Source organism: Lissotriton helveticus, chromosome 2_1, assembly GCF_964261635.1.
Source record: "Lissotriton helveticus chromosome 2_1, aLisHel1.1, whole genome shotgun sequence".
NCBI classification, from domain to species: Eukaryota; Metazoa; Chordata; class Amphibia; order Caudata; family Salamandridae; genus Lissotriton; species Lissotriton helveticus.
In genome coordinates this window covers 145,630,822-145,656,179 of record NC_136059.1, presented here as the reverse complement: position 1 = coordinate 145,656,179, position 25,358 = coordinate 145,630,822, and the positions used below count along the sequence as shown (strand labels likewise).

The 25,358-nt window shown below is 43.9% G+C and overlaps 1 protein-coding gene and 1 long non-coding RNA gene across 2 annotated transcripts in view; both read left to right on the top strand.

The window, feature by feature from the left end:
• LOC144817806 (CMRF35-like molecule 8) overlaps window positions 1–25,358 on the top strand; it is a 521,039-nt gene that overhangs the window by 401,613 nt on the left and 94,068 nt on the right. The gene's annotated exons all lie outside the window — the stretch shown is intronic.
• LOC144817807 (uncharacterized) overlaps window positions 6,724–25,358 on the top strand; it is a 28,607-nt gene continuing 9,972 nt past the window's right edge. Inside the window, exon 1 of the long non-coding RNA XR_013606981.1 lies at window positions 6,724–6,779. This is a non-coding gene — a long non-coding RNA (uncharacterized LOC144817807). The remainder of the gene's footprint in view (window positions 6,780–25,358) is intronic.

Genomic DNA, 25,358 nt, shown 5'->3' with positions numbered 1-25,358 from the left:
AGTGCTATTTCTCGTTCAAGTACGGAGGTGGCCCTGACGATAAATTGGTCGAGTGTCCCGCTTACACTACCGCCCACCCCCACTCCCTTATCTCTCCCAAAACGGGTTGCCATTGAACAATACAGATCTGCTCTTACTCACCTTTTACTCCCCCAAATATAAGTATCTCAATCAATCTCAAAAGAGCAGTCCACAGTTACTTAATAAAATAGTAGCAATCTCCTTGCAAAATTGACAATGTTCAAAATAATATAGCTCAGCCCAGCCCCGCCTCACCTGGGCTAGATCTGAAGTCACAATATATCAGGGTGAAACTGTGGTTCGTTAGCTCAACAGGGACAATAAGGAGATAGTAGGAATTTGGTCCTCAATGGCCGTATAACAGTTGTTGGAAACAAATATCAGGGCACATGTTTGGCTCGATAAAAGAGTGGTGAGTGTTTTACCATAAGAAATTCAGTTATGGTCCTCGGATAGTCTCTTCCGTGGGGTGGTCAGAGGGGGGGCCCAGCCCGGCCTTGTATGGCCTCAGACGGCCTCCTCCCGGGGCGCTCCCGCGCAGCAGAAGAGAAAGTTGTATAAATATTAGCGGTGCAGGGGCGTTCCTCTGACCCAGGCACAGGTGTGGGCGATGGAAGCCTCCTGGGACTTCGAGTCCTTTTGGCGTCTCCGTCGATAAACTTAGGAAGTTCCCAGAAAAGCCTCTGTGTAGGCTACACACAACAAAAACTCCTTTCTGTCCTCTTTCAAACAGCACAAGCCCCATGGAACGCTGCGGCACAGGCTACACTCGTCCCCTCGCCAAACTTCAAGGCTGCAGCTGCAAGGGGATCAGACCCGCCTTGTCGCCATTGTTGTGTCTTAGGCCGCTAGGCACACATGCTACCAAAAGACCATACAGACACGTTAGTGATGTAACTGGAACTGGCTCCCGGGCCCTTTTATTAACAGGCTCACATCACTCGTGATGCCTGTGATGGATGGATGTCCCCCAGGACCACGCACACAATTCAGCGAAGACATCGCCGACTTCATCAGCCCGCACGCCCTCCCCTCCGCTGACTACATCCTCCTCGGTGACCTCAACTTCCACATGGAGAACAACAACGACCGCAACACCACCACCCTGCTGGACAACCTCACCAACCTCATACTCAAGCAACTGGTGACCATCCCCACCCACTACGCCGGCCACACGCTTGACCCCGTCTTCTCCTCCAGCAAGGACATCTCCTTCAGCCACGCCACCGGACTGCACTGGACAGACCACAACTTAGTCCACTTCAGCTTCAAAAGGACCACGACCCACCACCACCCGCAACAGATTCCCCGCAGGAGCTGGAACAAGATCACAGCCGACCAGCTCGCCACATCCCTGAGCCAGAACCCTCCCGCCAGCTCAGCGAACCCCAACCAAGCCGCCAACGACCTCACGAGGTGGATCAGCAACAGCGCAGACGACCTCGCTCCACTGAAGCCCCCCCTGATAGACCCGGCTCCAAGAAAGCATCCTGGTTCACCGACGAACTCAAGAGCTCCAAGAGGAACTGCCGAGCCCTCGAGAAAGCCTGGCGCAAAGACCCTACTACAGACAACATGACCACCCTCAAGCTTGCCACCCGAAAGCATCACCAGCTGATCCACGCCACCAAGAGAACCGCATTCAAGGAACCACTGGACAACAACGCCCACAACAGCAAGGAACTCTTCAACATCGTCAAACAGCTCTCGAACCCTAGCGCCGGAAACAGCGACATCACTCCCTCACAAGACCTCTGCAACTCGCTCGCCTCGTACTTCCACAACAAGATCGCTGACATACACAAAAGTTTCAGCACCCAGCCGATGCGCCCTACGACCGCACTAACGCCCCCCCACCACCACCCTCCACGCCTGGACCCCGATCAACACAGAAGACACCATCTGCACGATGAACTCCATCCACTCCGGCTCCCCAACCGACCCCTGCCCTCACCACATTTTCAACAAGGCCGACTCCGTCATCGCACCCCACCTATGGGACATCATCAACGCCTCCTTCGCTACCGCCACCTTCCCAGAGAGCTGGAAGCACGCTGAACTCAGCGCCCTACTGAAGAAACCATCAGCGGACCCCACCGACCTCAAAAACTACCGACCCATCTCGCTCCTTCCTTTTCCTGCCAAAGTCATCAAGAAGACCGTCAACAGACAGCTGGCCGCCTTCCACGAGACGAATGGATCCCTCCACTACTCGCAGTCCGGCTTCCGGGCCAACCACAGCACCGAGACCGCCCTCATCACAGCCACCGACGACATCCGAACCCTGCTCGACAACGGGGAACAGCCGCTCTCATCCTCCTGGACCTCTCAGCGGCGTTCGACACAGTCTGCCACCGCACCCTAGTGCAGCGCCTCAACAACATCGGAATCCAGGAGAAGGCACTGGAATGGATCATCTCCTTCCTCGCCGGGAGAACACAGAGAGTCCGCCTCCCCCCGTTCAGATCCGAGGCCACCGAAGTCATCTGCGGCGTACCACAAGGATCATCACTCAGCCCCACGCTGTTCAACATCTACATGAGCCCCCTTGCGGCCATCGCACGCCAACACAACCTCAACATCATCCCCTACGCCGAAGACACCCAGCTGATCCTCTCCCTCACCAACGACCCCACCACCGCCAGGACCAACCTACACGAAGGGATGAAAGACGTAGCCGAGTGGATGATGACCAGCCGACTGAAACTGAACTCAGATAAGACGGAAGTCCTCATCCTGGGATCTTCGCCCTCCGCCTGGGACGACTCCTGGTGGCCCCCTGCCCTGGGCAACGCACCCAAACCAACAGAACACGCACGCAACCTGGGCTTCATCCTGGACTCCTCCCTCTCCATGACCAGACAAGTCAACGCCGTGTCCTCGTCATGCTTCAACATCCTACGTATGCTATGGAAGATCTTCCGGTGGATCCCCACTGAAACCAGGAAGACGGTCACCCAGGCCCTCGTCACCAGCCAGCTGGACTACGGCAACTCCCTCTACGCCGGAACCACAGCCAAACTCCAGAAAAGACTCCAGCGCATTCAGAACGCCTCAGCACGCCTCATCCTGGACATTCCCCGACACAGCCACATCTCCGCACACCTGAGAAACCTGCACTGGCTCCCCATCAGCAAAAGAATCACGTTCCGACTCCTCACCCACGCACACAAAGCCCTCCACAACCAAGGCCCAAGATACCTCAACGACCGCCTGACCTTCTACACTTCCACCCGCCAGCTACGATCGACCAGCCACGCCCTCCCAGCCGTCCCCCGCATCCGAAGAGCCACAATGGGAGGAAGATCCTTCTCCTACCTGGCTGCCAAGACGTGGAACTCCCTCCCCATCCACCTCCGCCTGACCCAAGACCACCTCTCCTTCAGGAAGCAACTGAAGACCTGGCTGTTCGAGCAGTAGCGGACCCCCCTTCCCTAAGCGCCTTGAGACTCTCCGGGTGAGTAGCGCGCTATACAAATGCTTGATTGATTGATTGATTGCTTGATGTCAGGTGCATGTGTGTCCAGTCCTCGAGGTATTGGCATGAAAGACCTGTGCCCACTGAGACTGAGACACTAGAACGTTTCCAGGAGGACACTACACACCTCGCCGGGAACGGAGCAAACCAACAGGAAATGCAACAAACCCTGAGCCCACTGCAGTGAAGCTCATGTCCAGGGATCTTTTAGGTCCAAAGTTCCAAACAAAGGTGTCCAGCTTCCTTGTCACATCGTCATGAAAGCGCCAACGAAAGTACCTGCCGGACGGTGCTCGGCAGTCAAAAGCACTTCAGATGTCGCCACCATAACTCACTATACAAACACAGAAAAACAGGCAAGGAATAGCAGTCAACAACTTGAGAACAAGCAAAATAAAAAAGAAGTCCCTGAAAATGAACGGATCAAAAGAAAAGCGGAAAGATAGCCGAAGTTAGGCACTGCTCCCTCGGAGAAAACAAAAGAAGATAAGGAGAGACAAAGAAGGGACATTAACCAATTGCAGGCAAGCCTTTGGAAAGGACAATCATAGCAACAAATAAAAAGCCAATGGGGTTGCTGTTGGCCCACAAAGAGTATACAACAGATCGAGAGACAGCGCGGTCTAGACTCGACCTAACCAGCTCACAAGACCATAACACATGCCCACGAACAGTTAAGAAACAGCCCACACACTGATCCTTGAAACCAGCTCATGTCGCCCTGTCAGATGGCCCTGTAGACCAGTCCGACCAGGACAGGGCCAACAGGTGCGACAGAAGGCCTCACTCACATGTTGGTGCTGCCGTGCTGCCAAAGGGACAGAGTGGTAAAAATGCCCATAGAAAGGTCCCAGCTGCTCTGCTGCTCTGAAGGGGCAACTTCCTTCAACAAGTCACCTCAAGACAGAGACGTATGTCACGGACACCCCCATCTCCACACCAACATAACTTACGAAATGGGCTTACGAAGGTAAACCAATGTAAACAGACAATGTTTTGAATTGAGACATAAAGCATGTCATAACTATGAAAATACGAAATAGGGGGCATATTACCAACCAATAGAGATAATTTTTGTCTCTAACTTGTTTAGAGACAAAAATTATCGCCGCACATCGGCGATTTTTATCGCAGATAAACCTAGCTATTAGCAAGGTTTATCGCAAATGCGATAAAAAACGGCCGCAATGCATGAATATCGCTGAAAAGTCAGCGATATTCATGCATTATCGAGCAAATGCTCTTAGCCATGTTATCCACCTCCCATTGGTTAACATAGCTAAGAACTGCTCAGGGCAGGTGTTAGCTTTTGGAGATATTCGCGCTTAGCGCGAATATCTCCAAAAGTTGGTAATAGGAGATAGCGATGTTAGCGACTGTTTCCAGTCGCTAACATCTTGGCGCGCCCACTTTGCATGTCATTAGTGATAAATATCACTGACATGCAAAGTGGGGCCCAAGATGGTCGCTATCTCCTATTAGCTGTCGCTAACTGGTGTTAGCGACAGCTTGGTAATAGGGAGATAATTTTATCTCCGCTTTCTTGGCTTTTAAAGCCAAAAAAGCGGAGATAAACCCCCTTGATAATATGCCCCGTGGTTCTCATTGAAAAAACAATGGCTTTTTTGGCCGGAGACAAACTGAAAATGGGTCTTAAAAAAAATTGTTTTTACTAGCGCATCTGTAAGGGAAGAGGGCTGCATGTGCTGAATATGAGAATGTAAGACTATTTTTAAATTGGTACACAGAAACGGGAACTCCGAATATTTCAAGAACCGAGGGGTATATTATCAAGGGGTTTTATCTCCGCTTTTTTGGCTTTAAAAGCCAAGAAAGCGGAGATAAAATTATCTCCCTATTACCAAGCTGTCGCTAACACCAGTTAGCGACAGCTAATAGGAGATAGCGACCATCATGGGCCCCACTTTACATGTCAGTGATATTTATCACTAATGATATGCAAAGTGGGCGTGCCAAGATGTTAGCGACTGGAAACAGTCGCTAACATCGCTATCTCCTATTACCAACTTTAGGAGATATTTGCGCTAAGGGCGAATATCTCCAAAAGCTAACACCTGCCCTGAGCAGTTCTTAGCCATGTTATCCAATGGGAGGTGGATAACATGGCTAAGAGCATTTGCTCGATAATGCATGAATATCGCTGACTTTTCAGCGATATTCATGCATTGCGGGCGTTTTTTATCGCATTTGCGATAAACCTTGCTAATAGCAAGGTTTATCTGCGATAAAAATCGCCGATGTGCGGCGATAATTTTTGTCTCTAAACAAGTTAGAGACAAAAATTATCGCTAGTTGTTGATAATATACCCCCTTGTTCTTGTTGCCTCCGGTCTCCAGTGCAAAAAAAGTGGTTTCCAAAAACAGGAACTTATTTTCGAGAGAATAGAGATGTACGTCGCCTGTGAGAAAGGTCGAAGGTCAGTGTGAATCTGCAGAAAAGACAAGTCTTGTTCTATGCTTCTTGGCCCCACTTCCTCTTTGTAATACTGCAGTGCTCTGTTTACCAAATAATCATAATTAATAGGAACATATGAGCGTGCCTTTAACTGTCCCCTAGTAAAATAAATACACTCCTTGCATTATGAACAAAGATCCAGCATCATATCTGACTCATAACTTCTTTCTCCTTAGAAAAAGACAAACTCCCATTAGAGGAAGGAACCTTTGCCTCAGAAATATATTAAAGGCAAATTATGTCGCTCCTTAAGCAGCGTTTTAATTTGCTATTTGGAAGCAAGAAACATCTCAACACAATGATACAATTGTGATTGCTGTGCTATAAAAACAGTGGCGGCTCCTCCGTTAAGGCGTGGAGTGTTGCCTCACTGCTCTTGGAGCTGTGCAAAAGGAAACATAAAATGATAATAACAGAAGTTATTATTTTTTTATTTATTCTTTTTAATTTTCAAAAACCTTTATTCAGAATATTCAAGGCAGATACAGTACAGCGTGCGAGAGCACAGTGCGATACAGGAAAGAAAAAGCAGAACATGTGCTCCAAGATACATTGATGTCAATTGCCAACACAGTGAATAAACAAGTAAAAAATGTCTCAGTTCCATCACAACAAGATCACTCCCACAGAGAAAACCACAGATCAAGCATTGGTGGCTATAAAAGGGCCAGGGAGAAGGGGGCGGAGGCGCCCACTACAGGAGGGGGAATGCATTCACTAGCTAGCACCGGTGGCCGCCGCAGACTCAGGGCCGGCGGGGAGCGGGGGAGAGGCAGCGCCACTAGAATGAGAGCGGGAGAGGAGGTAGGTGATCAGGGGGCCCCAAATATCAACAGGACAGGACCTAGCAGGCATCAAATAGCAGAAGTTATTATCATTTTATTTTTAGTATATTCCAGCCTGGTTTGGTCCAGGCCGGGCCATGCTCCCGAGACAATGGGGGAGGGGAGAGGGGGGGGGGGGGGGGTGATTGCTGCTGCATGAAGTGCACATGACTGTTTGGCTGGCCATCTTGGGCAGGCCAGTCATGCACACTTTACATGTTCTCCACCGAGCTGTAATGCACAGCTGTATGAAGGACATGCTTAGGCTGTGAGTCCCCATCTGAGCACCAAACCAAGGCGCTCAGGCCAATCACGAGGCTGCTGTTATGGTGACAGCACCTTTGTGATTCGCTTAGGTGAGCCTGGGTGCTGCTGAGACCCAGCAGAACATCGAGGAGGAAGAACAGGCTGCAGTGTGATTGAGGCAGCCCTTGCGCGTTAGGTACTCAAACAGGGCTGACACATGTCCACTAATAAAATATAGTTACCTCTAGCCCACTTCTATAATATAATAAAGTAAGGGATTACTTACTGCCCTAGTATCATTTTAATTCATAAGAAACACTTAACTCCACCTCGAAGGATCAACCTTTTCAAGAGGGAGTAGAATGAACCCACACTGTACCAGTGAGGTGCTGGTGAGGGAAGCCACAATGATGACGCATGTCATCCAGTGTGAGTGAGGGGGGCCATCCGTTTGTTAGGAAAAAACCCTGATGAAGGTGAAGGAAGTCTTTTCTAATTGGTTGGCTATAAAGGATACTGCATGATTTAAGGTCCAGTCCCTCTTGTCTGTTTTAACTGGTTTAGGTAACGGACAGGAGGCGGTACTGGAGTTTGGCTTTGGAATAATCGTTTCTCCCAATTAATTGATATATTACTCTCTGCAGGACATAAGGATTATTAATAAATCACCCTGCCAGTGTTGACACATTTCTGTCCATGTACAAAGATGAATGTACTTCTGCTGGCTGCTGTGCTGTGTTTTGTTAATGTTTGGTGTTATTCTAATGAAAATGTAATTAAACATTTTTTTTAAAAGTGTGAGCAAAATGTCACATAACCAGTAGAATTAGCTCTCAGGCTCAAATTCTCGAACTGAATTAAGAGCCAGCCTTTTAATGACTAGATATGCATTAACGTTTCCTAGGTTTGTACAGTAATTGTGTTTTTTTCTTTTTTTCTGGTACTCAGATATGTATGTAAAATTAATTGCGTGAAAGGCAGCTTTGCTTTGCATTGTTGGCTGAAAACATCTTCAACAAATTTCCAATTTCCCAAAGGCAATACTCGCAGGAGGCTGTAAACGTCTGTAGATAGCACCCTGAGGACCATGAGGGAGGCTTTGAATGAGAAATGGGAGTTTGTTGCTAGAGGGCTAACAGAAGGAGTCTAAGGGCCGGCCGATGGGTTGGATCTGGCATGTAAGGGGCCATGCCGAGTTGCCTGGGTGAGGCTTTAAAGAGAGGCTAGACGGAGGGGAGAGGGTTTGTAGATCAAAGGCGCTTTCCACCATTTACAGAGGCCGGCGCAAAAGCAAAGTCAAAAGACATTAGAATGGGATCTGTAGAATGCAGGGATCCAGCTAATATTAGGAGAGAGTGCTCTCAATGGTTGTCTATCCCATGTCTCAGTGCTCTCAATGATTGTCTATCCCATGTCTCAGTGCTCTCAATGGTTGTTTATCCCATGTCTCAGTGGTCTCAATGGTTGTTTATCTCATGTCTCAGTGCTCTCAACAGTTGTTTATCCCATGCCTCAGTGCTCTCAACAGTTGTTTATCTCAAGTCTCAGTGGTCTCAATCGTTGTTTATCCCATGCCTCAGTGCTCTCAACAGTTGTTTATCTCATGTCTCAGTGGTCTCAATGGTTGTTTAACCCATGTCTCAGTGGTCTCAATGGTTGTTTAACCCATGTCTCAGTGGTCTCAATGGTTGTTTATCCCATGTTTCAGTGCTTTCAATGGTTGTTTATCCCATGTCTCAGTGCTCTCAATGGTTGTCAATTCAATGTGTCAGTGGTCTCAATGGTTGTTTATCCCATGTCCCAGTGCTCTCAATGGTTGTTTATCCCTTATCTCAGTGGTCTCAATGGTTGTTTATCCCATGTCTCAGTGCTCTCAATGGTTGTTTATCCAATGTCTCAGTGCTCTCAATGGTTGTTAATCCAATGTCTCAGTGGTCTCAATGGTTGTTAATCCCATGTCTCAGTGATCTCAATGGTTGTTTATCCCATGTCTCAGTGCTCTCAATGGTTGTTTATCCCATGTCTCAGTGCTCTCAATGGCTGTTAATCCAATGTCTCAGTGATCTCAATGGTTGTTTATCCCATGTCTCAGTGCTCTCAATGGTTGTTTATCCTATGTATCAGTGCTCTCAATGGCTGTTAATCCAATGTCTCAGTGGTCTCAATGGTTGTTTATCCCATGTCTCAGTGCTCTCAATGGCTGTTAATCCAATGTCTCAGTGCTCTCAATAGTTGTTTATCCCATGTCTCAGTGCTCTCAATGGTTGTTTATCCCATGTCTCAGTGATTTTAATGGTTGTTTATCCTATGTCTCAGAGGTCTCAATGGTTGTTTATCCCATATCTCAGTGGTCTCAATGGTTGTTTATCCCATGTCTCAGTGCTCTCAATGGTTGTTTATCCAATGTCTCAGTGCTCTCAATGGTTGTTAATCCAATGTCTCAGTGCTCTCAATGGTAGTTAATCCAATGTCTCAGTGGTCTCAATGGTTGTTAATCCCATGTCTCAGTGATCTCAATGGTTGTTTATCCCATGTCTCAGTGGTCTCAATGGTTGTCAATCCAATGTCTCAGTGGTCTCAATGGTTGTTTATCCCATATCTCAGTGGTCTCAATGGTTGTTTATCCCATGTCTCAGTGCTCTCAATGGTTGTTTATCCAATGTCTCAGTGCTCTCAATGATTGTTAATCCAATGTCTCAGTGGTCTCAATGGTTGTTAATCCCATGTCTCAGTGATCTCAATGGTTGTTTATCCCATGTCTCAGTGCTCTCAATGGTTGTTTATCTCATGTCTCAGTGCTCTCAATGGTTGTTTATCCCATGTCTCAGTGCTCTCAATGGTTGTTAATCCAATGTCTCAGTGGTCTCAATGGTTGTGAATCCCATGTCTCAGTGATCTCAATGGTTGTTTATCCAATGTCTAAGTGCTCTCAATGGTTGTCTATCTCATGTCTCAGTGGTCTCAGTGGTTGTTTATCCCATGTCTCAGTGCTCTCAATGGTTGTTTATCCCATGTCTCAGTGCTCTTATTGGTTGTTAATCCAATGACTCAGTGGTCTCAATGGTTGTTTATCCCATATGTCAGTGGTCTCAATGGTTGTTTATCCCATGTCTCAGTGCTCTCAATGGTTGTTTATCCCATGTCTGAGTGCTCTCAATGGTTGTTAATCCAATGTCTCAGTGGTCTCAATGGTTGTTAATCCCATGTTTCAGTGGTCTCAATGGTTGTTAATATCATGTCCCAGTGCTCTCAATGGTTGTTTATCCCATGTCTCAGTGCTCTCTTTAAAAAAAAATGTTTTTATTGTCATTTTGTACTTTTATTGCAAGCCGTACAAGATTACTGCAACATAGCTAGTACATCAAATGTACCAAAAAAATAAGATTTAACAGCCAAACAACAAACACAGGGGAACAAAAAGACACATTCCAAAAAGAAGCATCGTAGAATATATACTGTGACAAATTAAAATAATCAAGCCAACTCCCCCTGAATCCATTGCCGAACCGGGTCCCAGATTTTCATTCCCAAGGATCTTTTCCTTCTACCTTTTGTTCTATATATAGCTTCCTCTATATTATAAGAGGCTAAAAGACGTGCTCTCCATGCTTCACTCTTGCGTAATACAGGCCCTAGTTATGGTCATAGATATAAATAAGAGAGCTTGTTTTCCCTCTCGTAACTTATTCGAACTTACACCAAATAAAACATGTTTCCCCGTTAGAGTAAGTGAAAGCCCCAACACTGTAGTCATGAATGTCTGAATTGCCCCTAAAAAGGGAGCTAACAGAGGACAAGCAAAAAACATATATATATCGAGTCTGCGGCCTGACAGCCACACCTATTACATGCTATGCCAACCGTCGTGCCCCGTTTAGAAATTTTCAGGGGCGTATAATATAAATCATATAGGGCCATGTAGTGCTGAGTGCGCGATCTGCCAGTAATCAAGACGGTATTAGCCAAAGCGATCGATTCTTCTAGGCGGATAGTTTCAGTACCTAGCCTCTCGGCCCATCTTGCTGCATAAGCAGCTAGATCATCTGGACATGTAGCCAAAAGAACTCTATAATAATGACCGATCCGTTTTTTAATAAACAGATTGTCAATAAGTGGGATCCTGACAATGCCAGAAACTTCCAATGATGACAAAGAATTGAAGAAGCTATCGATCTGTAAATATTTAAAATAGCTCCAAAACAAAAAGAGGAAGCATAGAGGTACTGATAGAATCACCCTCCTAGCAGTATCATATATACAATGAGATTCTATCAATGTGAAGAGGTGTAAAAATATTTTTATTTTTAAAGTGTTTTTAAAAGGATCCAGTGAAATACTAGGCTCTCTCTTAGGTGTGAAAAGATAAGAGCACAATGTGCTTTTTAAAATACCCCTCACACACTAAAAAAATCCTTTAGTGTCATGCTTCATCATAGGGGTCTTCCCGTCCCTATAACGGGGCGGGGCGTGCTACGACCAAACGAACTACGCGGGAGCACTTTAAATGTGACAGGGCTATGTGTTGGTGTAGGGGTGTCAGTGAAGTGTAGGAACCTGACTAGTGAGTGTAGAAAAAATACAAAAATTTTAAATTCCCTGGCTTAGTAAAAAAATATATTTTATTTGCTTCTCTAGCTGGGAACATTAAGAAGGGGAATGTGAGGTAGAGCAATAGCTTGCTACCTAGTCGACATGTTACGTAAGCAGTCCCCTACTGCTGACAAGGGTGGTGCAACTGTTATACAGAATATAGAACAGTATGACATTGAATGTATGAAACTACTAAAGGACGAAAGGAACTACGAAATTCTTCGAACCGATCCGACCGAAAGAGTAACAACCAAGATCTCCACAATGGTAGAGGAGGCATTAGCACATGATTGGATTACGAAAAAGGAAAGAGAATTTCTCTGTCAAAAGAATCCAAAAATCCCATATATGTATACACTACCCATAATTCACAAGAACCTGCAGAACCCTCCGGGGCGACCAATTGTGTCGGGTATCGGGTCCATTTTGGAACCAATCTCAAGATTTGCAGACGCTTTCCTTAGACCGATAGTCCAAAGAACTTCAACGTACCTCAGCGATACGAAAGATGTATTAAATCTACTGGAAGATGTCACATTCGACCCCAACACTCAGCTACTGATCAGCTGCGACGTGGAGAGTCTCTATACCAGCTTGCCACACCACGCCACCTTGGAGATTATCGAAGATGTCCTATTTGAAGACTTTTGGGAATATCAGACACCGCGCAATGTGGTGATGGAGTGCTGTTCCCTAGCACTGAAAGAAAATTTCTTCGAATATAAAGGCGTCTTATACTTACAAAAACATGGCTGTAGCATGGGAAGCACATTTGCCCCTAGCATAGCTGGACTCTATGTGCACCATCTAGAGGTGACCAAAATACTGAACTACAACAACCCTTTCAGAAATAACATCAAACTGTGGAAACGATACATCGATGATATCCTTATCATCTGGGATGGAGATAAAAGGGCCTCTGAACAATTCTTGAGTTGGTTGAATTTACAAGATGACTACTTGAAATTCACAAGTACTACCTCTAACAGCAATCTGATCTTCCTAGATCTGAACATATTTCCCAAAAATGGAAGACTAATGACTACCACCCATTTAAAAAATACCTCAAAAAACTGTCTATTGATGTATAACAGCTTCCACCCGAAACACCTACGGGACAATCTCCCTTATGGCCAGTTTTTGCGCCTCCGCAGGAACTGCACAGAGATCGGTAACTTCAAACTCCAGTCTAAGGATCTAAAAAAGAAATTAGAAGCTAGAATGTACCCAAACAAAATCATTGATCAGGCATACAAACGAGCAAAAAACAACTGCAGAGAGAGCCTGTTGGAAGACAAAGTACCGAAAGAGGAAGAGAAAAGACCTATTTGCGTGACCACGTACAATACGAGTTCAAACCAAGTGACAAAAATTATCAATAAAAATTGGAAGATTTTGAACAGCGGTGGTCTGCAAATACCAAAACCAATCTTCTCACACAAAAAAGCACAAAGCATAAGGGATGTTTTGGTCCACACAAGACCAAAATCTAACAACATCAATGGGCAAAAGAATCCGAACTTTGTGCATGGCCATCATCCATGTGGAGGTTGCAAAGTTTGTTGCCTAACTGGTAAAAGCAACAACCTGACCTTCAACAATGGGACTGTTTGGGAACAGAGAAACTTCAGTAATTGCAATAGTGCAAATGTCGTGTACCTAATCACCTGTCCCTGCAAACTTGAATATGTAGGAATGACGAGCAGGGCAGTAAAAATCAGGGTAGGTGAACACAAGAGCACTATAAAATGCAAAACATCAAGTACAAAACTCACCAACCATTTTTTGGAAAAGAACCATAGACCTGAAGAAATATCTTGGACTGCGATAGAACAGGTTGGCAACGAGAACTTCCTTCTGGAAAAAGAACAGAGGTGGGTGTTTCGCATCCAATCCCATAAAATAGGTTTGAACGATGACATACCCTGGGGACAACTTTAATCATAAACACAGATTGAGCCCTCTTATTATAGTAACGTTCTGAATACATCACCAAAAGAGATTACACAGTTCCCTGAACAATTTCTGTATATGAATAGCGTCTGGTAACAACAGTAACTAGTTGAGATTATCTGAGGTGGATATATGGATAATACATGGCAAACCAATGACTTGGGTACACAAGATCAAGTGTAGGATAATTTGTATATACCAACAACCTCGTCAGTACGAGTAGTAGAAAGCGTAGAAAGACTTCCGTTTTTTCCTCTATTCTGTGCCAAATAGCGGCGGCCATCTTAGGTTAGCGCACTAGTTTATTTTTTGGGCGTCAACCAGATGCAGCAGACAACGCGGAACTGAATGTTTTCTTATAACTGTGAAACAAGCGAGAGACCGACAGTCCTCGGAGCAGCACGGGGGTAGGAACAGAGACAAACTCTCATGCCGGTGATGTAAGTAATAGACTCAGACCTCGAGTCTTTAATAAATGGGTCACAGGGGCATCTAGAAACGCAGACACGTACTGTATATAACAGATGGGTGCGGCTTTATTTTTCAGTCGACCGCGCTGAAACCCTTCGCCTGCAAGCTCATGGGGCACTGAACATTGAAAAAGAGAGTACGTATAATGCCATTACGATGGCCTCAGTCGATATCACCTTTCTTTAAAAAAACGAAAAACAAGGGTTTCAATTTCCTTACCTGTCAGGTTGGATGTGTGAGTGTGTTGAGTCGCAATTGTATGGGTGATGATACAAAAGTGAACCACTTCAGTTGGAGGGTTCTGCATAATATATCTGGTATAAACAACCAGTTATGAGAGGTGTATAACGATTGCCTTTTATTAAATAAGGCACAACAAGCGCTTCTATGAGCTAAAAGCGATTCGCTTTCGCTACAATACATGACAATAAAGATCATTTGTTGCAGTATTTCGATCTAAGAAAAACATGATTTTGTGTTGTTTTCTCCCTCTCTCTTTTTCTCCTTTTCATTTACAGAGACCGCAATAGGTCATTTTATTAATAATTTTTTGGGTATTCATTGCAAAATTACCACGCTTCACTAGGGCCAGCTCATGCCTTGAAGCTCAAATATTCATCTTATTTTTGCTGTATTATTTGTAGGACAGTAGGCTTATTACTGTAGAACTGAGCTACCAGTATTAGGGACCACGATATGGTCCTGATGAGTAAGCAGCTTACTGCTTACGAAACATGTCGACTAGGTAGCAAGCTATTGCTCTACCTCACATTCCCCTTCTTAATGTTCCCAGCTAGAGAAGTAAATAAAATATATTTTTCTACTAAGCCAGGGAATTTTTAATTTTTGTATTTTTTCTACACTCACTAGTCAGGTCCCTACACTTCACTGACACCCCTACACCAACACATAGCCCTGTCACATTTAAAGTGCTCCTGCGTAGTTCGTTTGGTCGTAGCACGCCCCGCCCCGTTATAGGGACGGGAAGACCCCTATGATGAAGCATGACCCTAAAGGATTTTTTTAGTGTGTGTGGGGTATTTTAAAAAGCACATTGTGCTCTTATCTTTTCACATCTAAGAGAGAGCCTAGTATTTCACTGGATCCTTATAAAAACACTTTAAAAATAAAAATATTTTTACACCTCTTCACATTGATAGAATCTCATTGTTTATATGATACTGCTAGGAGGGTGATTCTATCAGTACCTCTATGCTTCCTCTTTTTGTTTTGGAATTACTGGCAGCGCACAGCTGCGGAAGCCCGATAAAATCTTGCAACCTTGCTCTCACCAAACTACAAAAGTGATTCCACATTCGACACCTGGCCCTTAGGCGGATTAAGAGACACCTTGATAATTACATCTTTCACAACAAGAAATGGCTGATCTAGGCCTAGCATTCACTGAAGACGAAATTTCCAATTTAATATCTACCCTGGGGACTTTCGAGGGTCTGAGTACCACAGGCCCATCAACAAGGAATAATGATTGGGACGAATTAGAAGAACTAAGAAGAACACAGATAAAAACTGCAATCCATGGCCTACTTATGACAGAATATCTTCAAGTTAACACTGCACCAGCAGGTCTTGTAGTTCGAAATGAACCCTTTATCTTTTTACATGACAAAACTTTTAAAATCGATTGGTCCAAAATCTCGTGGCGATGCACCCGGGATTGGATTGTGCTCATCATTAAGACTGCAAGCAGACTGGCAAGCGAACTAAAGATAGAGATACAAACTATAGAAGTACGTCTAAAAAGTTACGAATCTCCCGCTGACCTTAAAAAATACCTAGACGAACTGAATAAATCTTTGAATGATTTTGAAACCACCTTGAAGAATAACAAATATGAAAAATTGAAAAAAGACACCAGTCGGTGGTCTAAGGAAAGAATTTATCCTTACATAAAAGATGATTATAAACCAACAAACGAGAACACCACTGACGAGGAATCATCTGATTCTGGATCCAACGGCTCAAACTCCAGTCGCAGTAAAAGCCCGAGGTATCAAGGTACAAGGAGGAACTTTCGAAGATCGAACTATCGTGGCACAAGAGGATGGAACAATTTCCAACCCCACATGATGTATCCCCATCAACAACAATATGGCCCGGCCCCTTTCCAACACCCACAGGGACCTTTCCCAGTATGGGGATACCAACAGCAAGACTATGGCTATTTTGATCAATCAACGCCTTTTTTAGGGGCGCGCCAAGGACAGACCAGGGGGAGGAACCGGAGGGGTACCTCGGTACATTGGAACACAGGAGAGGTAGATACCCCACGAGTCTCAACGAGGAGCATGACAGGCGCCACGAAGAACCAGAAATAAGTCTAGTGGTGAACCTCTCAGACATTGAACTAACAGAGCCGCAAAAAAGAGTACTGGAAAAAGGCCTGGGATATGTGCCTACAGCTAATATGGACAAATTCCATCTTTGTAAAGAAGTACAAGAATTCATGCGACGCCTGAAGTTGCAAGTCTTTTTTAAAGACAAGAAAGATGAAACAGAGCACGGGGATACAAAACTAAGACCAAAATCTAGTTTTACACCTATGGACAACACCCTTCCTATTGAACTTCTGACATTTGAGAAAGCAGTAATGAGGGAACTTGAAGATATGAACCCACGGGAAAGAAGCACTTTTCAAAATATAAGCAACGAAGAACGAAAAGCATTACGAGAGCTGAGCAACAATAAGTGTATCATAATAAAGCCGGCTGACAAGGGTGGTGCAACTGTTATACAGAATATAGAACAGTATGGCATTGAATGTATGAAACTACTAAAGGACGAAAGGAACTACGAAATTCTTCGAACCGATCTGACCGAAAGAGTAACAACCAAGATCTCCACAATGGTAGAGGAGGCATTAGCACATGATTGGATTACGAAAAAGGACGGAGAATTTCTCTGTCAAAAGAATCCAAAAATCCCATATATCTATACACTACCCAAAATTCACAAGAACCTGCAGAACCCTCCGGGGCGACCAATTGTGTCGGGTATCGGGTCCATTTTGGAACCAATCTCAAGATTTGCAGACGCTTTCCTTAGACCGATAGTCCAAAGAACTTCAACGTACCTCAGGGATACGAAAGATGTATTAAATCTACTGGAAGATGTCACCTTCGACCCCAACACTCAGCTACTGATCAGCTGCGACGTGGAGAGTTTCTATACCAGCTTGCCACACCACGCCACCGTGGAGATTATCGAAGATGTCCTATTTGAAGACTTTTGGGAATATCAGACACCGCGCAATGTGTTGATGGAGTGCTGTTCCCTAGCACTGAAAGAACATTTCTTCGAATATAAAGGCGTCTTATACTTACAAAAACATGGCTGTAGCATGGGAAGCACATTTGCCCCTAGCATAGCTGGACTCTATGTGTACCATCTAGAGGTGACCAAAATACTGAACTCCAACAACCCTTTCAGAAATAACATCAAACTGTGGAAACGATACATCGATGATATCCTTATCATCTGGGATGGAGATAAAAGGGCCTCTGAACAATTCTTGAGTTGGTTGAATTTACAAGATGACTACTTGAAATTCACAAGTACTACCTCTAACAGCAATCTGATCTTCCTAGATCTGAACATATTTCCCAAAAATGGAAGACTAATGACTACCACCCATTTAAAAAATACCTCAAAAAACTGTCTATTGATGTATAACAGCTTCCACCCGAAACACCTACGGGACAATCTCCCTTATGGCCAGTTTTTGCGCCTCCGCAGGAACTGCACAGAGATCGGTAACTTCAAACTCCAGTCTAAGGATCTAAAAAAGAAATTAGAAGCTAGAATGTACCCAAACAAAATCATTGATCAGGCATACAAACGAGCAAAAAACAACTGCCGAGAGAGCCTGTTGGAAGACAAAATACCGAAAGAGGAAGAGAAAAGACCTATTTGCGTGACCACGTACAATACGAGTTCAAACCAAGTGACAAAAATTATCAATAAAAATTGGAAGATTTTGAACAGCGGTGGTCTGCAAATACCAAAACCAATCTTCTCACACAAAAAAGCACAAAGCATAAGGGATGTTTTGGTCCACACAAGACCAAAATCTAACAACATCAATGAGCAAAAGAATCCGAACTTTGTGCATGGCCATCATCCATGTGGAGGTTGCAAAGTTTGTTGCCTAACTGGTAAAAGCAACAACCTGACCTTCAACAATGGGACTGTTTGGGAACAGAGAAACTTCAGTAATTGCAATAGTGCAAATGTCGTGTACCTAATCACCTGTCCCTGCAAACTTGAATATGTAGGAATGACGAGTAGGGCAGTAAAAGTCAGGATAGGTTAACACAAGAGCACTATAAAATGCAAAAAATCAAGTACAAAACTCACCAACCATTTTTTGGAAAAGAACCATAGACCTGAAGAAATATCTTGGACTGTGATAGAACAGGTTGGCAACGAGAACTTCCTTCTGGAAAAAGAACAGAGGTGGGTGTTTCGCATCCAATCCCATAAAATATGTTTGAACGATGACATACCCTGGGGACAACTTTAATCATAAACACAGATTGAGATCTCTTATTATAGTAACGTTCTGAATACATCACCAAAAGAGATTACACAGTTCCCTGAACAATTTCTGTATATGAATAGCGTCTGGTAACAACAGTAACTAGTTGAGATTATCTGAGTTGGATATATGGATAATACATGGCAAACCAATGACTTGGGTACACAAGATCAAGTGTAGGATAATTTGTATATACCAACAACCTCGTCAGTACGAGTAGTAGAAAACGTAGAAAGACTTCCGTTTTTTCCTCTATTCTGTGCCAAATAGCGGCGGCCATCTTAGGTTAGCGCACTAGTTTATTTTTTGGGCGTCAACCAGATGCAGCAGACAACGCGGAACTGAATGTTTTCTTATAACTGTGAAACAAGCGAGAGACCGACAGTCCTCGGAGCAGCACGGGGGTAGGAACAGAGACAAACTCTCATGCCGGTGATGTAAGTAATAGACTCAGACCTCGAGTCTTTAATAAATGGGTCACAGGGGCATCTAGAAACGCAGACACGTACTGTATATAACAGATGGGTGCGGCTTTATTTTTCAGTCGACCGCGCTGAAACCCTTCGCCTGCAAGCTCATGGGGCACTGAACATTGAAAAAGAGAGTACGTATAATGCCATTACGATGGCCTCAGTCGATATCACCTTTCTTTAAAAAAACGAAAAACAAGGGTTTCAATTTCCTTACCTGTCAGGTTGGATGTGTGAGTGTGTTGAGTCGCAATTGTATGGGTGATGATACAAAAGTGAACCACTTCAGTTGGAGGGTTCTGCATAATATATCTGGTATAAACAACCAGTTATGAGAGGTGTATAACGATTGCCTTTTATTAAATAAGGCACAACAAGCGCTTCTATGAGCTAAAAGCGATTCGCTTTCGCTACAATACATGACAATAAAGATCATTTGTTGCAGTATTTCGATCTAAGAAAAACATGATTTTGTGTTGTTTTCTCCCTCTCTCTTTTTCTCCTTTTCATTTACAGAGACCGCAATAGGTCATTTTATTAATAATTTATTTTGGTATTCATTGCAAAATTACCACGCTTCACTAGGGCCAGCTCATGCCTTGAAGCTCAAATATTCAGCTTATTTTTGCTGTATTATTTGTAGGACAGTAGGCTTATTACTGTAGAACTGAGCTAACAGTAGTAGGGACCACGATATGGTCCTGATGAGTAAGCAGTAGGGAACTGCTTACGAAACATGTCGACTAGGTAGCAAGCTATTGCTCTACCTCACATTCCCCTTCTTAATGTTCCCAGCTAGAGAAGCAAATAAAATATATTTTTCAACTAAGCCAGGGAATTTTTAATTTTTGTATTTTTTCTACACTCACTAGTCAGATCCCTACACTTCACTGACACCCCTACACCAACACATAGCCCTGTCACATTTAAAGTGCTCCCGCGTAGTTCGTTTGGTCGTAGCACGCCCCGCCCCGTTATAGGGACGGGAAGACCCCTATGATGAAGCATGACACTAAAGGATTTTTTTAGTGTGTGAGGGGTATTTTAAAAAGCACATTGTGCTCTTATCTTTTCACATCTAAGAGAGAGCCTAGTATTTCACTGGATCCTTATAAAAACACTTTAAAAATAAAAATATTTTTACACCTCTTCACATTGATAGAATCTCATTGTTTATATAATATTTAAAATAGTCCTGAGTCGAAAGATTATATCTATCTGTTAATTCCGAGAAGGTAAGTAACCGACTATCCTGCCATAGATCGTTCACACAATAGATTCCTTTATTTCGCCATCGAGACATAACAGAATCCTGAAACACAGGTGGAAATATGTTAGAGGCAGAGAGGGGTGAATAGATCAAAAGTTTCATAATTCCCAGTTGATGCCTAACTATCTTCCATACCCCAAAGGCTGCTTTCAGCGTCTTAAATGTAGTTTTTTTTTAAGTAGCTTGGTTCTGTATTTTTGAGGAAGCAGCCGCGATACTCTTCTCCCATTAAAAGTTCATATATTGAAGGTGAATGACTCTTAAGAATCCTTGCTTTTCCCCCAATAATCAAAGGGGAGATAAACTGTAAAACAGACGCAACATAGTAGTACAAAAAATATGGAATTCCCCACCCCCCTGGATTTTGGTAGAATCATCTTTTTAAATGATCTACGATGTTTTTTGTAGCCCCAAATAAACCTAGATATCATTCTTTCCAATTGCATAAACAAGATCGAGGGAAACTCAAGAGGGATAGATCGAAACATATAAAGAAATTTGGGAAGTATAATCATTTTTAGTACATTATTCCGGCCAAATAAGGATAAGTGAAAATGATCAATCCGTTCAAGTGTAGTATTTGCTTTTTGAAAGACCGGGTTAAAATTTATGGCTGGGATATCTGATACAGGGGATGTAATTTTGATACCTAAATATGTTGCTACAGGTACTAGCGGAATCGACGGAGTCTGACCTATAAATACATTTTGAGTTTTCGCTATATTCAACTTATAGCCGGAGAAAGCCCCGAAGTGAGTGGCCAAGTCCTCTATCACTGGTAGAGCTTTCTGGATACTAGTTGTAAGCACTATTGTATCATCGGCGTAAGCGAGCGCTCTGTAATTGATATTGGCAACAGAAACTGGTGGTATTTCCGATGCTGAGTTCAGTTTGTTTAAAAGTATATCTATACAAAGAGCAAATCAAAGTGGGGAAGAAGGACAACCCTGACGGGTACCTCTGGAGATGGAAAAAAGGCCAGGTATTTTGGAACCGATTTTTATACAAGATGTGGGTGATACATAAAGAGACTTTAAAGCTAAAATAATCTGTGGGCCAAACCCTTTCATTGCTAGCATCTCCCACAGATATGACCAGGCTACCCTGTCGAATGCCTTTTCGGCATCCAACAGGGTAATGCCAAAATCGCCTCTCATCACTATGGCCCGGTCCATTAAGTTGATTACGCGCCTAACATGGTCCGAGGTATCCCGGGAGGGGATGAAACCATGCTGGAGAGGCGAGACTATTGTAGAAATTGCCCCCGATATGCGGGATGCTAAGATCTTCGAAAAGATCTTACTATCCGCATTAATGAGCGATATCGGTCTTAAGGATTAGGGGAAGAAGAGGGGGTTTGCCTTTCTTGAGAAAGGCCATAATTGTTGATTGACTCCATGATGGAGGTGCTACTGCATTTTGAGCCTCTACACAGGTCTGAAGGAAATCTTGTTTCAAGAGATGTCTAAACACCCTATAAAACTCTAAGGGTATACCGTCTGGCCCTGTAGCTTTCCCGGTGGCCAGCGAAAGAATGGCCACCTCTATTTCATCCCATGAAATTTCTGCGTCTAGTGTTGCAGATTGAACATCAGTTAACTTAGAGATATTATCAGTCCCACAACAATTTAGCAGGGACTCAGATGAATACAATAGATTTTCCTCTGTATAAAGTTTACTATAAAATGAGCGAAAGACCTCCAGGATTTCTTCAGGTTGACTATAAATTTGTCCAGAGTGATCCTGAATCTCATTCACGGTATTAAATACTTCCTGCTGCCTGAGCCTCTTGGCCAAGAACCGTCCTGTCATTTCCCCCACTTCATAAACTTGGAAGCGAAACACTGTAGCCTGCTCAGCCAGTTTCCTCGCAAAGACCTCATACAGCCTAGACTTATGTGTAGCCAGTCTTGATTTGATATGCTCAGTGTCTTGAGCTGCAGTTTAACCTGAGAGGACCTTTGTTTATTAATAGAGTATGATAGAGTCTCTCCCCGGACCGCGGCCTTAAACGAATCCCAAACCATTTGACTAGTAGCTGTACCTCGATTGACATGAAAAAATTATTTAATCCATTTAGACATGTGTTCGATATACAATGAGTCTGCCAAAAGTTTGCGTTCGAATGTCCAGGAAGTTATAATCGGGGATGGGCCAGATCCTTGCTTGATCTCTATTAATATAGGGTTATGGTCTGAGATTATTCTCGGGAATATCTTAGGTGATTTTGTTTAAAAGTGTCGAAGAAATAAAAAAATCATCTAGACGAACCATTTTCTGATGTGGGGCTGAATAGAACGTATACCCAGGTGACATATCTCTTTTAACAAAACCCACATCCGATAGGCCAAACTCTATAGCTAAGCCTCTTAGTGACTTGTAAATCTTCTTCTTAAGCCCAGAATAGGGAGTCTCTAAACTTATATCAAATTCTCTATCAATATGAATATTGAAGTCCCCACACAGTACTAATGGAGTGGGCCATCCAGCTAACTCTATAATTAGAAAATTTAAAAGATCAGGATCATCGGAATTTGGGCCATAAATTGAACAAATAGTTAACCGTTTACCATCTATAGAGAGTTCTGTTATGACCCATCTTCCATACTGATCAGTTTTAATACGATTGTAAGACCCTAGCCCTTTTCTAATAATCACTGCCACTCCCCTCGTAGTAGTACCTTGACTCGTGCATCCCAGGAGATCCATACCCAGATCATTAAACCATTTTCTATTACTCCAGATTAGATGTGTTTCTTGCAAACATAAAACATCTATCTTCATACTATAAATGATTTGAGCACACATACCCCTTTTTTGCTTGTTATTCAAGCCACAGATGTTCCAAGAACAAATCCTTAATTTAGCCATTTACAATTCTTTTTTTTTTGCATTTTTGTTTCCCCACTTCTTATATGTCTCACTTTTAGTTAGCAGCCCCCGCTTTAAACCTGTCTGATAATAACAAACAAACATGCCTTCTCCAGCTATCTTACAATGCCAATTACTTGAAATGATCCTGTACTTGCTTGCCCCACCACCACACCCCCTCCCCCTAACGCCCCCACCACCCCCAACACCAACCCCACCCAAAGAAGGCAAAGGGACTGAGCAGTCCCTAAAAAAGATGGTCTGAGAAGCATAATGCGTCTCGCTGCGCACTCCCATCTGCTAAACAGTCATCCAAAAAGTATTCATTTAAAGAAAGAAAGAAAGGCCTAGCCACTGGAGCACCAAAGATTATAAGTCCAAGCAGATCAGTAAGCACAATAAACCTCCAATGGTTCAGCCTTGCAATCAAAAAAAGACAGAATAAGTTTGAGACATCACATTTTCGATAATAGATCCTTTGCTGCGCTCTCCAAAGTTAGAAAATGGGTTCTTTCCTTAAATATAACGTTAAGTTTCGAGGGATTAAGAAGGAAGGCTTGGGCTCCCTTTGCCTGAAATGAAGGAATAAGTTGGCGGAACTGCCAACGTTGTTGAACTGTAATATGACAATAGTCAGGACGAACAAAGAAATCCAGACCCTTTCCCCTTCGTTTACAATCTGGCCGAGCTAGATCGTACAATGCTTCACGTGCCAGAAAGTTGTTCAGAGAGATCAGAATGGCTCTTGGTTGGTTGTTAGAGGCACCGCCAGAGTTCTTATTGCATTGGAAAGGGAATCTGTGAGCTCTCAGAAGCTCCCGGTCCCACTGCCACTGGGTTAACTCCGGGAAAGCTTTGGTAAAGAGCTCAATAATAAACTGCCTGACATTGGATCCCTCACTTCCTTCGGAAATACCCAAAACGCGCAAATTATTGCGCCTGAACCTGTTGTCTAAGTCCACCAGCTTCCAATTGAAATCCTCCTTTAAATTAGCAAGAGTGGAAAGCTGAGAGCCTTGCTGAGTCAAGACATCTTCAATAGCAGAAATCCTCCTCTCAGCCTCGTGCACTCTAGCGGATGTTTCATTGCAAGTTTTTACTACTCGCCTTAGATTGTTTTGAAGTTTGCGTACTGCTGCTTGCGTAGAAGAGCTTGTGATCTAATTTTAATGGATGGATTAATTCCCCTCTGGATACCATTGCCCCATGCATGCTGCTAGGCACAAAAGAACGTCTTCTTCCGTGCAAAGGTCCAATGAACTTAGAACTGCTCAATGACAGTGTACATGGCTAAAACAAAAATGGAGGAGCAAAAGCAAGGTATCAATTTGCTATCAGGAACTATACGTTCCTGATACACCTCTCAAACTGAAAATTAAAAAAATCTGTCTGGAGCCTAAATGGAAAAATGTAAAGCACTATCTCTTTTGCCTCTGTGTAAAATCCTAGAAAAGGCTTTGAATTTTGAATTATCCTATTTGCCGAACAAATCACTCTATTAGATACTCCTAATCCGGTTCCAGACTCGCCACAGCACTGAAACAACCGCGAGTGACTAGTGAGGACATCAGACTGACCCTTGAAAGAGGAGGGTTGGTAACCCTTCTACTCTTGGACTTCCCGCAGCCTTTGACACAGTATCACATGCGGTCAGCATCTCTTGTCTAGCAGGAACAGGTATCAGTAAGGCTCTAAAGTCGATACACTATTTCCTATCCAACCCTGCCGTTAAATCACCTGACTTCCATTACATTTATTGCCTTCCTCAGCAGAAGTGAGATACTTTGGCTTTGCCATCAGGCACCCAGTTAACGGTCACTATCATCAAGGATCTTGGCAGCATTAACGTGAGCAGCAGACATTATGGGGCATATTTATGGGGATTTGGCGCATGGCAGCACAGCGCAGCAAGTCACCTTGCTGCGCTGCTCCGGGTAAAAGTGAAAGAGCATGAATGTGCCGTATCTATGGCATATGGCACATTACGGTCCATTCCCCCTGCATTGGTGCTGTTTTGGTAGCCTAGCGCCAATGCAGGCACCCTTGCACCACGGTACAAGGGTGTCTGCATTGCATGCAGGATTGTTTTTGTGCAGGAAGGGGCCCCTTCCAGCACAAACACATTTCTGG